The sequence below is a fragment of the Cynoglossus semilaevis genome, chromosome 1, assembly GCF_000523025.1.
Source record: "Cynoglossus semilaevis isolate Cse_v1.0 chromosome 1, Cse_v1.0, whole genome shotgun sequence".
Lineage (NCBI taxonomy): Eukaryota > Metazoa > Chordata > Actinopteri > Pleuronectiformes > Cynoglossidae > Cynoglossus > Cynoglossus semilaevis.
The window spans coordinates 29447988-29462542 of NC_024307.1; the positions used below are offsets into that span (position 1 = coordinate 29447988).

Consider the following 14555-nt stretch of genomic DNA (forward strand, 5'->3'; position numbering starts at 1 on the left):
CCAACACAGTAGTTAATTTTGCACACCAAAAACATTAACAGTATTGTTTGACTTAACTTTTGTCAACTGGTCATGATTACTGTGACAGCTGCCCTGTGATTTATGACAATAAAAATTTGAATTCTTTGACAGCCCTACTTCTAACTATCTATGTCTCATATTGTTGGAAGAATTTAATTTATTATCATTGATTCATGCTGTACTGTCGCTTTAAGGAACTGTTTGCTTCTCATATTATAATCTAGTGTGCTCAAGACTGATGGAGAAATTACCAGACACAGCCACAGCCCCATTCACACCCACCTTCTTACTCCATACCCATTCATATACTCAAACACGATCACATAATATGTAATCTGATACTTTTGTAAACTAAATAAAAGAGCAGAGGAAGGTTGCTGCAACCCGGAGTTGATGAGAAAGCTGCCAGCAGAGCAAGCTGCACTCTCCCCTTGCAAGTAAAATGTCCAGACGTATTTTGTGTTGCAGCGTAAATACATGACAAGACCAACATTATCTGGCTCAAAGTTCATATGCAGTGATGTTGCCCTTTATCTTTTTCCTACAAGAGTAGAGGAATCATTGTCTTCATTTTATATCCGACCTTAACAACGTTAGCCAATACGAGTATTTTCAGGGGTAGACAAAGAAAATGTGGATTTATTTTTGCTTTGTCTCAATATCATGTGAGGTACAGAGTTTATTTTAGCCCACAGTTTTGAATTTTTAAGTATACGACCTTTACTCCCAAACTGTCTCAAACAGAAGTCAAGATAGTAATTACATTTTCACATCCAATTGTCCAATAATGCTAATTTTTCTAAATACTATTCTTATTTTGAGGTAAAGTTTAGAGAATCACATGCTTGCACCACATACTTCCCTTGTACACAGTGTGATCACTGAGCTAATACTTAGCAGCAGGCAGCCAGGTGCGACACCTGCTGCCATTCTAACATGTAATACACAAGAGCCAACTGTGCCAACCATGTTGTTTGCCAACACATCCACAGGGCCAAAGTCAACACCAGTATCATGCACAGTCGTTGGTCCTGCTCCGTGAGCTCAGCTGATTAAATCAGCCTGTACTGATGAAAATTGTCTCTTAAAACGAAAGGTGTTAACTAATTTTGGAGTCCAACCGCAGTTGCAACTTTCTGAATTCTACCAAATTATTAACCAGGCTTTTCTTTGGTTTATATTTAATATCAAGGCATCATAGTTTATAATTCAGAGTTAGCACGGTTAATACAACAAAGTGATCCGACATTTTTAATATGTTTTAAAAATAAGTGAAACACCAGACCTGTCGTCAGGCATTTTCTATGCTACAATCCTGGTTATTAAACTCATTACTCAATAAACTACATTTTCCTGGTAGTTTCACCATGTGCAGTCTTATGGCTGTTCACTGCAAGAGCAGACAGACATTTAGGCAGAAGCATAAAAACAAAAGCAGCCCTCACGGCAATCTTTCTTTTTCAGACAAACGAAAGAATGTCTATGTGAAAACATTTGCCTCTTATCTGTAAACACCACATTTCAATCGTCAAAAATCAAGTTTAAATAAACACATAAGTCAAGAGGAACCACATTATAACAAGGTTAAATTTCCATTTAAATTCCAATGACAGGCAGGCAGAGCTATCAGAGTGAAAAAGAACGAGCAAAAAACAAGTTTTGACAGGACACATTAAATTCCCATTTTCTCCAGGAGCAGAACTGTATTTGGTCACTAATCTTTATACCGATTCTGCCAGTCTGGGATGAGCTGTACATCAACCATAAAGGTAATGGCGTTTTTTTTTGTCCTCTCTTCAAAGTGTCAAAGTACAAAAGATGGACAAATATCTAGGATTTTTGATGTCTTCTTTGATGACTATTAACACATAGAGCAAAAGCATAGAGCAAAACTCCACGACATACCTTAAAACCAGGGCTTCACAGTTAGGCCACATTCTTCAACCACGGGAGTCATTTGGACCAGACGTTTTAGTGGCTTATGGACAGGTGCAACTACAGAAAGAAATGGACAGAAATCAATGAATGATTTGAAACACAATAAATGCTTCTCCCCATAATCTGTAGTATGTGGCAAAAAACAAGCATTTTCAGTCCATGCTGGGTTGAAATGACCTTTTAAAAATATATTTATTCTTTACTTTGAGACAGACATGTTGTTATGCTGTTAATTAACTTCTAGAAACACAAGTGAGGCATTGTGGATGGCATGCTGCATTTTGAATCTTAATATTAGGTAACTGAAATGGAGATGCAGTTCAGTCAATGTGACCCTATTTTACCATAGAAGTAAACATTAAATGATAATTAATTACACAGGAGGAAGAAACCAGGGTAGCAGAATCTTCTTATTAATCATAAAATATGATTTGTTACAACAAGTAGAGGAATAAAGAATAGTAGGAAAAGTTCATAAAAAAATCAAAAAAAATCAATGCCAATCCACAATGGAAAATGTTAAATTTTTTTGTATCAATTGTAAAAAAAACAACAAAACATTGTTTTGCTGCATGCAAAACTAGATACAAGGAATAAACAAAGGCAGATTTAACTGTGCTTCACATTTAAATTACAAACAAACCTAAAACCTAAAACTGTATAATGTTAGTGTCACTAAGATTAAACCCCTTTTAAGTTTCCAAAATCAATGCCAAAGAAGATTTCCAGCAGCGCATTTGTCATTTAAAGCATCATTTTCAGAAAGTAACAAGAAGAGAAAAAATCAATTAGAGGTTGAAGGAAAGAAAAAAAAAAAGTTTTGTTATTTACTAATTATTTCAGTAGTAGACCAACCTTGGAAAAAAGGAAAGAAAATCAGAAAATTAAGAAACATTTTAATCAACATTTTTTATTTTATTATTTATGGTTCATTTTAACTAATACATTATGTTTCAGTTCTCTGGAAATTACAATTTGGAGTTTTTAGACTAGGGGGGAATGGGTTACACAGACCATCACACAGTTGTTGCCTGTGCAATGATAATTTATATGTTTTGTACTAAATGGCCACAAAAATCTGAGAACTGATGTCTCAGAAAGACTGATTTTCCCTTTTTTCCCCACATCAACTCAACCTGGATTTTGCACACAAGCCGTCTCTGACATACTGTCAGCTGTCACTAGGGTTTATTGAACACAGACATGCCTTCCAAAGCTGGGGAATACATTTAATACCTACACTGTAAACTCCAGCACAGACACTGATAATGGAAATAGAATTTCTGTCTTCTGTTGGTTAGGGACACATCAGAAAACAAACCCATTTGTCGTTTCCATCGTTTTTCTCCCACTTTATTTCATCTATAGTGGACGGACTCGGTTCAATATCTAATTATGCTACCAAAACTGGTGAAAAAATAACTCTGTGGCTTGGAACCTGGACACTTTGTGGAGAGAAAATAACATTGTCTGATTATTTATTGAGAAAGAAAAGAAAAAAACGAAAAAAACTTGTGGTTGTGATATTACGGAGCAAACCTCAAATTAAGGTAATTGGACAATTTATATGTTATTTCCTGATGATATTGAATGGATTTTAAGGGCAAAACTTTTAAGGGCTTTTTTGCACACTGTACATAACATTGAAATTGACATTATTTATCATACTGTAAAGGCGTCAAAGTGAATTAGTGCTTTAATTTGGTGAGTAGTGTGTTTATGGATCCACATCAAAGAAAATGGCAGGGTGCTAACGGCAGGCCGTGTTCCCAAAGTAAACAATCAGCCGAGTCAGACACAAACTCAGACACAAATGGACATGTACCGATGTCAATTAGTACTATTGCCAAATTGGCTGTTAACCCCTTTTCTTAAGGTTTATCAGAAACCAGACATCACGTAAGTTGATAAAATCTGCTGAATCTTATCATTTTAAAATAATTTATGCACCATGAAGGTTATTTATATAATTTAAGAGGAGGTTTTACATTAGAGATTATATTTACAAAAACATTATAAAAAAAAAACAAAAGTTTGCCGCAATTGCTGTAATTAGTGATTTTGCTAATTTCCTAGAATTTACCACCGGTTTATCTCAAAGGAACATATAGGTCCTTTCTTCACAAGAGGGCATAGCATTTTAATTTCCAGAAAACACTTGCTGAAGGATTTGGGAAGTCAAAATTAGTATGTGACTAACTAATGGAAGAAGAAGCTACTGCTGACGGTGCTCGACTTTCTGCTTGTCCTAATAGAAATTACATTAGAAAAAGCCCGGCCACTCTGTTAGACCTTCAGTGTCACTAAAAGGCAGCAAAACATTTAAATAAACCAAATCTATATTGATTAGTTGTAGAAGAGAAATGAACTGTCAAAATTATTATTATTATTATATTATTATTATTATTAACAAACTTCAAACCTGACACACATAGTGTAGTGGGGTATCTAATCCTACACCCACAAGCGCTGTCAAGCAGTCAGTTAAGGTTTTTATGCACTGACAACAACTCAACACTTAGATGTCAAGTTGACTTTTGAGACTGGAGGATGTGACAACAAACTGCTGTCTCCAGGTCTTTTTGTTGGACAGTAAATAGTTGGTTATCTCCTCATAAAATGTTTTCCACTACGTTGCTAACTCCGACCCTCGCACCAAGCAGCCTGCGTGACACAAACACAGACATTATAAATTGATCTTAGAGTGATACTACAGCCTTGAGCTCTGGCTGTCTTTACAGGAAATTGACTTGTATCTGTTTGTGCTGTATTCCAGAACAAGAGGTTGCTTTGATTCACCTCTGTGCATGAGGGAAAAGAGTCAATAAGGGTGGATAAACTTGCCAGAGGATATTTGCCCGCGCTGCATCAGTCTCCTGATAAAGACCAATAATAGAAGGTACTCGCTGCAGCAGCTGCACAATTTGGTTTGAGTTGAACAACACACTGATAACTTCAAATAAAAAGCAGAAAAAAATAAAGTCAATTCACTATCGTGTGATTTTGGAATGCAGGAGACCTCTTTCTTACAACACAAGAAAATAAACATTAAAAAGCAACATTTTTAACTTAAAGAGTAATTTAAATCCCGGTTTAGCTCCAGATCAGCTGAAAAACACTCTTTTTTCTGACAGTCTGTGTGACTTTTTATCAGCTTCTGGTTGACAATGGATTTAAGAAAAAAAACAAAAAACAAAACAAAGGTCAGACAGCAGACAGCTCAGATGGGATCCAAAAAAAAAAAAAAAAAAAAAGAGTTTATCGATTTGCTCAGGTTATTTGCTTATGTGACACACTCCACAGCCTGTTATTCCAGCAGGAGGTTGACTTCAGGCTCAGAGTATGAGCAGGTAGTATAAACCTGTTTCCAAAAAACAAACAAGCTGGAACAATAACAATGGAAAGAAATCTGTGTTGACCAGATGTATGGACAAATAACCAATTCATTTTGTATTTTTTTTTTTTTTTTTTTGCATGTTAGATATGACTAAGCCAAGACCCAATGGGACTTCCAAATCCAGGCCACCAAAGTGGTGATGACAACACAAAGTAACGCCCTAGTGATGGACTGACAACAAAAGAAGGCAGTTGATGTGGCAATTCCACGAGGGTACACAAGAGGCTTGAAAATTCTGAGGACTGAGAACTCAACTAAAAAGGATGTGCAAAATGAAAAGCATCAGTGATGCTTGTGCTAATTGGCCCACTGGGTGTTGGACACACATTGGGCAAGTGTCTACAGCAGATTCTAGGTACAACATCTGAGATCTTTGCCTAGAACAGTGTAGTCAATATGTTGAACCAACGAGATTTCAGTACACTGTGCAATGGTGTTTGTAATGCAGTGTTTTAAAAATATTTTTCTCCATCTGTGAACATTGTTTACACACTGGTGTTCAATCCCAAAGCTATGTTGCTGTTACCACTGGTACAACAGGGACCAGCCGGTTGATTTGGGCAACGATACTAGTATCAGGATGATTTCATCCAAACACAGGTGACTGATGATCACGATTTAGCTGTGATATACTGTACACAGTGTTATCAGGAGATTATTGTTTGGTGTTCCATTTTAAACCCCTTTGTATTTGTTTTTTTCACCAATGGGTCACAGAATCACCACCTCAAGTAGATGGCACCCTACTGGACCTTCAACAATTGCTGACCAAATACAATTTCATCAACAAAGTCCAATGTTTAACAACTAATTATATCTTTTAGCTATACTGTATTATGGAATGTAAAACTCTCTTCTTGGTGGATTACAAACATCCATGCAACTAATCAGTATGCAAGATATTTATACAAGCTCTACATAAAATACTCTGTTGTAAGGATTTTGGTGAGAATCTGTACTCAAATTCACATCCAAGCTGATTGACAGTCAGTGGCAGGAAAGTGACAGCAACGTAACAGTCAAGAGACATGCAAAAAAACACAGGTTTAAAAAGAAAGTAAATATTTGCGTGAACAAGTCTAGTCAGACACACAACCACCTGCAGCAGTACCGAAGTGGTGAATGTTGGACAAACCAGTCTCGGTAGGTGGAGGAAGGCCACTGGGGAAGTATGAAGAGAAACTTCTGGAGGATACAGAGATGTGTGTGTTTGCTGTTGTTGGTGTACCCTAAAAATCAGTTCCCGAAGGTATTATATTTTATATTAAAACAATCATGCTGTATGGTTAAGGACCTTTCAGCCAAACTGTCAAATCATATCTTTTAACATAGTGACAACCAATCAGGAAAAACAGCCACTGCCTGGCTGCCGCAATGTAACATTTCAAAGAAGAGAACTTAGCATGAAATGTCAGGGCAAACATTGACTCTGACAGGCTGACCATTGAGGTAATCCACAGCTTTGGTAATGCTGCCACTCATGGTGTCTCCGCAGTCTCTCCCTGAGTCTCCCTGAACACCCTTGGGAGTTGGAGGAAGGTGGAAAGACTGAAGATTTTGACTGATGACTTTGAGTAATGAATGGTAGCTGGAGCCAAGTCGGAGTAGCAGGGGATTGCAGTAAGACTTATTGCACCACCTTCAGAGACTGTCTTCCAAGTCCAGCAGCCAAAAAACAACCAATCAACTGGGGTCTCTGTGCAATAAAGGCTTCTGCACTGCAGCTATAAAAATTCATTGTACCTGCTTTTATTAGCTTGTAGCATATATATATATTCACAAAGGCAGCAATTTCTTTAAAAAAGAAAGAGGAAACAAGTTCTGTATGAAATTCATAACAATGTAGCCAGTTCAGACAAATAGAGTAAGATAAAGTGAGGATTTAAATTAGGTCACAGTGACATTAGCACTAAATATACGTGTATATATATAGATGCAACACTCCTTACAGTAGAGAAACTATTGCCAAGCATTATGAGTGCCTGGATCTAAACTAAATATACCTTGATTCCTGTTATCTGACAAAAAACTTACATTTTACAGTAGGGATAAGATAGTGGTTTGTTACAACTCACCCTGATGCCGTCTTAAAAAAAAGAAAAGAAAAAACTCCTTGTAAAGCAGATACTGTACTTTTGGATCACAGTTTTTACATTCTTCTAGAATTTTTTCAGCAAAAAAAGGCAACCCTGGCCAAAATTATTATTACAATAATTGGGAAGTCTGTATGAAACAAGCAGTAACAGTCATTGAAAGAGGAAAATGTGCTCTAGCTGAGACCCAGAATTGTGCCACTCTGTGACTCCTGTTTCCATCACTTTTCTGGGTCAGTGGGAGCAAATCATTTCTTTATTTTATTTCTTCTCTCCATTTCCTTTCACAAGCTCTGCAGCTCCTCACATCCCTCTGTGTGATGGAACGTACCTATTGTTTTCATCCCCTGGAGATCAAACTTCATAAAATGTCAAATTCAAATAAACTGTTTTAAAAAAAAGTAATTTCAAACTAACTAAGCACCAGGGAGGGACGGCAAAAGAAGGAGAGTGTGGGGCAAAGTGGAGCTAGAAGAGTTAAAAGAGAAAAAGTGGACTAGGTTCCAAAACATTTTGTTGAATGTGTCAGGGAGGAAAAGGAAAATAAAGCAAAGTAAAAAGTTTGAAATGCCACAAACATGTCTTGGATTTTTTTTTACTCGAGTTGCCAAGCAAATCTGTATCATTCCCTGGGGAAAACAGCCATCTTGGAAAAAATTAAATAATTCCTGAACATTTTCAGCTACAGACGATTGGAGGAACCAACAACCAATACATTGTAAAGTGCCACAGGAAGCCCGGGTAAGGGAGGTTAATGAACCCACCTTTTCCCATCATCCCAGTGGGTGTTTTTATGAGAGAAAAATTAATTACTTGTGACAAATACACCGGCGCTTGGACACGCTGCCATTTCTGCCAGGCAGCCTGTGAACAAAAACATTTTTCCAATGCTGTTATATTAGCCATGGCCCTGTCTGATCAGCCAGCTTTGCAGCAATTCTTGTTAAACCCAGAGAACGATGTGGAACACAAAAAAAATGCCTGGACCCCAGGTCTGAACGCGACTCAACTCCTAAAAAATTCAGTGGCATGCATTTTCCGAAGTTAAACATTGTGCATCCTTCAAAAAAACAAAAAAGTAAAAAATGACAGGCTGTCTTCCTCCATGCTCAATAACCTTTGCCTACAGCAGCGGTCCCCAAAGTGAGGGGTGGGACAGGCCCCTCCAGGAGGCTATGAGCTACTACAAGGATCTGCTTTATCACTTTATTAATCCCACTCCTGAACGTCATTTCCCACAGAACGGGTCAGTTTGATGAACCATTCATACAGAGAGTGCAGGTCTTCACTAAGCTAAAAATACTATGGCGTTTTAATAATTAAGATCATACTGGTTTATGATTGTGCTCTCTTTGCTCTAACAGGCACTACTAAGACATGCTGTTGCATATAAAGAAGGCATTAACTCCATGACTGGATAAATATGAAATGTTTAAAGATCTTACATGTGAAGCCACTGCTGTAAACGAGGTAGGCACTCTGCCGACAAAGCACACAGAACTATTTGTTCTCTTTGATGATCAGCCCACTGACTATTAGGGAGGAATATGTGCCTCCAAGTTTGCAAAGAAGTGTCCTTGAAGTAGAATATCAATTCTCACAAGTGACTCATACCTTACAAGAGGAGTTTAAGAGATAGAATCATACGGAGAGTGCAAAAAATGCCAAATTTCATTTAGTTTAAGAGATAGAATCATACGGAGAGCGCAAAAAATGCCAAATCTCATTTAAGATCAAAATAAAGCAGAGGAGGTTATTCAACAACACAGCAGACATAATAAATTAAACAACTTCATTCTTGATGGTCATATCTGCCACAAGAATGACAAATGAGAATTCAGTGGAAGTGTACTTGTTTTACTTGGACGTTTGATGTTGATGAGCATGAAGTGAGACAATGAACTTACAGGCAAACTACTGAGAAACACCACAGCCATTATTGTCTATCTTATGGTATCTAACAGCCTAAAACCTTTACCTGAAACTTCTAGGAGGTAAAAAATATATATTTATATATTTGAAGAACACATTATTATGCAAACTTAGCTTTGTCAGGGTTATGGGACACATTTTGCATCTTGATCTTGCTTCTGTCAACGTCTTAAAACCCAGATTTGACAACAAAGAAGTTAAAGTCTGAAAATGTGTCTCAAAAGGAGGTTTCCAGATTCAAGTGAGAAAGTATGATTACTACTACCCCCCACACCGGGCTGTCCCACCCATATCACCACTTCTACCTGTGCAAGGATCAGACATTAGCTTTACTGGTATGTAAAAGCCATACTACTATCATGTACAATTCAAAGGTTTAGCTCGGCTGCTAATTTAGCACAGCGCCTAATGAAAACACAAGATTAGAGTAACAAAATCAAATACTAACCCCTGCCATACATCCATTGTGGTCTCCCTTGGAGGTCAGTGGAGAAAACAGTAGCTTATTACCATTTAAAGGTTAAGGCACATAAACCAGCCATGAGTCCAAAAGAATGTTACAAACTTTTATTTAAACATCAAGGAACCTGAAGTATTTGCATAAAGGTATCATAACCTCTCCTCTTAAAAACATGCAGAAGTAATTTTATGAATGAATGAATTGTCAGCATGATAGAATTATATTCACCAGTGGAGAAAAAGCTGAGTGCAAAAAAGGCTGTGCAAGGTACTGTACTATAAACAGATTTACAAAGAAAAAAACTGCCACATCTGATCTAGTCCAAATGCCACTATTCAGAGAGTCTAAGCAGAAAGCTATGGGAAAAACAATAAAACACTGCTGCTGCTTTTCAAGGTAAGAAAGAAAATCTCCTCAAAAAATATCATACCAAGTTTGCTCCAGAAAACATGAGACAGCCAGGCAAAATGGCCCTTGAATGTAAAATTGAATCAATCCACTCACCATCAAGGTGGACTGTAGGCTGCAACACTTATCTGGCAGAGTTTGTGCAGGAATAATAAATAAGCAGTGACAGACTGTCTTTACGGTTCTCTTTGTGGGACTTGCATGATTATGGAAACAGACATGCACAGATGTTCAGGGTGATATGATGGCATCAGAAGACTGACTTCATTTAATGCAGGTGCATCATTTGTCCTGTAGGGGTTCTCTCCTGATGAAGGAAGATTACTGCAGGTTTGGTTTGATTCTAATTTTCCAGCCACTGTTCATTTGAAGAGACAGAGACCGAAGCAATACTGTACGAAAGGTCCTGTGGACACTTCTAAAGTATGCACTGAGCTTGTCCTAAAGAGGACACAGGACACAGAAAAGAAGGAGTTACAGCCTTTTTTTTTACAACATTTAAGTAACATGTTAAAAAAATGGCTTGGTTATAAAATGTTATTGTTGGGGATTAATAAGAATTTGAAGCTATATAAGTTATAGTGTAACATCATAAAATTTAAAAGTTTCATAGTCATTTAATTTACTGGGAACATTTTACTTTATATAATGAAAGTTTTTCCATCAATAAAAATATGATTTTTTTTTTCCATAAAGTAAGTTTTTACCCTGCATCGCTCCTGAATGTTGGTTCACTGTCAGTTGCTCTGGCCCTGATAATGTAGTGTCCCATCAGAAGCTCAGGAGACTTATCTCAGTTAGACTGCACTGAAAGGAGAATACCACAACTGTCCAAGTTGACAAACATAAATAAATGTCCATGCCTCTAAAGTGAACCAGGCTTTGGAGTCATTACTTTAAGTTAAAATAAAGGACAGGAATTTTGACTGAAAGTCATATCTCAAAGGAGGTTTTAAGGTCATGTCAACTCTTGTAGTAAATGTAGGAGGGCATGTGTACTGCAGGATTATGAAGGACTACTCATACAGTATATAACGCTGTCAACTGCTGTGGCGTACCATGCATTTCTCATCTAGTACTTCTGTGGCGTCCTCCACGAATAAATCTATATCTTAATGACATCATTATATGTAAAGAAACCATCACTTGACTCCTCTACCATGTCAAAGACATCTACAGTGTGGCATCTTACAAAAATAATAACAGAAAAAAAAAATTTAATAAAAAGTTTGCAAGCAACGACTACAAACATGGCATATTTTCAAGTTCTGTTTCTGCACTCGTCTTGATCTGAATTGTTTAATAAATGTTTTCGGGTCAAGTGGATAAAAGTTTAAAGTTAATAGTCTATTTAATTTCAGTACAACACAATTAGGTCAAAATTTCTAATTAATTTAGCGGACAAGGCTACTGCGGTGATTAATCGAAATTTCACAGCTTCAGACAACCAAGACTTAATTTAGTTGATTACAGCCCTAGTGTTCTCTGACCATCCAATCAAATCACTTAAATCGCCAGGTAATGCTGGGCCAGCAAAGACTTAGTTTGGCCAACTTAAAATCTGATTGGTTAAAGAAACAATCACTTAATTTACGCTCCCAGCACCCACACTACTGACTCTGAAGGCCTTTGGGCAGATTTCTTTTAACTTGGCAACACATGATGTTGAAATATGATAAAATAGAAATGAGTATATGCGACTGGAAACAGCATTGTTTTATTTCCTGTTGCCCAAGAGGGGGTAAAAAAATTGACAAAAAAGCCTGTTGCCCAAGAGGGGGTAAAAAAATGGACAAAAAAGACAACAGCCTTAATCCGTTCCACAACAGCACTCCTATGTTGATCAGCTCGTATCTCAGCTGCATATTCCCCATTAGAAATAACTAAAAAAACAATTAATTCGTTCCAGCCCCCCAGAAATATATTATTAATTAAACTCCCCCATCTAAACATCAAAAACATAGATATAAAATAATAATAATTAAGAAAACATTTTATATTATTGTTATAAAAACGGGTAAAATAACCCAGTGAGGGACAGTGAACGAGACATTGAGACAGAGTGTGGGCCGGAGAGAGGAGGGAGAGGGAGAGAGAGAGAGAGAAAGAGAGAGAGAGAGAGAAATAAGGCGAATGGAGCTCGGTTGAGCACTCGTAACTCGAGGTTTCTTTGTGTCACGAGGAAAATCTTGCAAAAGTTGCTTACTCGAAACTTGGTATTTCGGCAGCAGGCACCGTCCACTAACTCCTACTTTAAGATTCTACTTTAACATTCTCTTGTTGGGGAATTTCTATTTTTGACATTAAAACGTTAAGCTTTAATGGGCAGACTGCAGTCAGGGTGTGGACCCAAGCAACAATAGGCAGAAAGGAATAAAACATTAAGCTTGGTAAATGTAATGTTCTGGAAATCATGACATTATTTTAATTTCTGGACCACTACCTTGATTCTCTAAAGAAATAGCTAGTGGACATTTGGATTGGACAGTTGATCTGAGGTGACTGTGTGGTTTCACAGTTTCATTGCCTGAAGGGCAAAACCCATATTTCTGAAAAGATTATCTATTGCTGAAAATGGTTTTCAAATGCAGCTGAATAAAAAAAAAGTTTTAAATTGAGATGCACTGATTTGGAGCTAAACGTTGCACAAAAACAACTCTCACTAAGAATGATACTGCATTCCTGGGAATCTTAAAAACTCCTGGTTGTGCTTCACGGGTGCATGGACACAGGCACACAGAACTGGTGTTTTTATTGATTCAGGAATGTGCTTAAAGTAATTGCCTGAGGTCAATCTGGCCAGATAAACTGTTTTCGTGCTTCATTAAAGGGAACCACAACTTCTCCCTCGGTCATTCAATGTGAGTTATGGACTACTAGCCCTGTGACATTTTGATACAAAAGCAAAGTTGCAGAGATTTTAGATAAACTGATTGTGGTTGCCCTTTGTCTTTTCAAAAAAATGTCTTCATCAGAGTCACTACTGTTTGGAATGTTTATAAATGCATTCACCTCCAGAGAGAATACATGGACGTGACTTTGTTGTTTAAACGCTTGGAATTTTGTTTTTTTTCCTCAGTGATTTTCAATATCTCACCAGATTTACATTGTGCCCTTCAAATATAACAAATTGCTGGCTACGGTTTACAACATGTTGCTTGTAGCAGTTGATTTCCATACATCAAATAAAATCAATTTGCAAATCTGATGCATGAGTAAGGTAATTTATTAGTGCGAACATCATGTCAGTTCTTGTTTTCATCAAACTGACATCAGTTCAGCAGTATTGTACACTGTAGATTAATTGGGAAAAGAGAGGTGATGGTACATTAATACTAAACAATAACACACTTTAGCAAATGGTAAAAACAGACACAGTCTTTAGTGCTGTGATGAATGGCTTCATTCTAAAAGTGAGTGGAAATCAATGACTGCCCTTAAAGTACGAAGAATACAGTTAGTGATTTCAACCAGTTTTTCCACAGCATGTGAAAGTGTCAAACTTCATTTGAGATATAATATAATACATTTATACCAAGAACACATGTACGTTTTACTATATAATGTACTACTACAGTATCTATTGCTTTGACATAGGCATATTAACTTGTTTTAGATTTTGCTCCATACCCTGAGGAGGGAAGTTCAGAAGAACAAAGTTGTGCGTCAGCTGCCTATATGCTGAGCTATTTTATACCCAAAAATAAAGCTCACAACAGTTAACAAACACAATAAGGTTTTGCATTAAAAAACCAAAAATATTTTGTTCGTCATTAAAATGCTTTACTAAATTAAACTGTAATCACATATCTGTTATTCAATTAGTTATTTCAGAATATAAAACTCTTTGAGGTTTTGTTTTTATTTTCACTTCTTCTTTGATAGTATTTTTAGTTTGGCCAAAAAAAATAAATTCAGACTCACGTTTCTTTTTTAAAACCACTGGCCTCATAATAGAAAGCATTTATTGAAAAAAATCTTAACCACTTGTTTTCCTTATTATAATTTAGAAGATTGCAGCACCATCATAGGGATGGTTAATTAAAACCAAATGTGGCCAAAAACCTACTTAAGGACAAATATTCGCTACAGTCATCATTCTCCTATAACTATTGTATTTAGAGTCAAATTGATCCTGAAATAACTCCAGATCTGAACTGACCCTGTGGTAGGACTTGAGATGAGTCATATCACTCAGCTGATGTTCTGATAGGATTTAATTACAAACACAAAAAATTACAACCTGCAGCATGCTGTACCCTGGAAATTACACCTAGATAATAGCGACAAGAGGAAAATGCAAATT

General features: G+C 36.8%; 1 protein-coding gene across 8 annotated transcripts in view; it reads right to left on the reverse strand.

The window, feature by feature from the left end:
- The window catches only part of LOC103390832 (ATP-binding cassette sub-family A member 1), a 154402-nt gene that overhangs the window by 134686 nt on the left and 5161 nt on the right, over positions 1 to 14555 (reverse strand). For all 8 annotated transcript variants that reach the window (XM_025054899.1, XM_025054866.1, XM_025054819.1 and 5 more), the window contains exon 2: positions 1927 to 2016. The gene's annotated coding sequence lies outside the window, so the exon portion shown is untranslated. The remainder of the gene's footprint in view (positions 1 to 1926; positions 2017 to 14555) is intronic.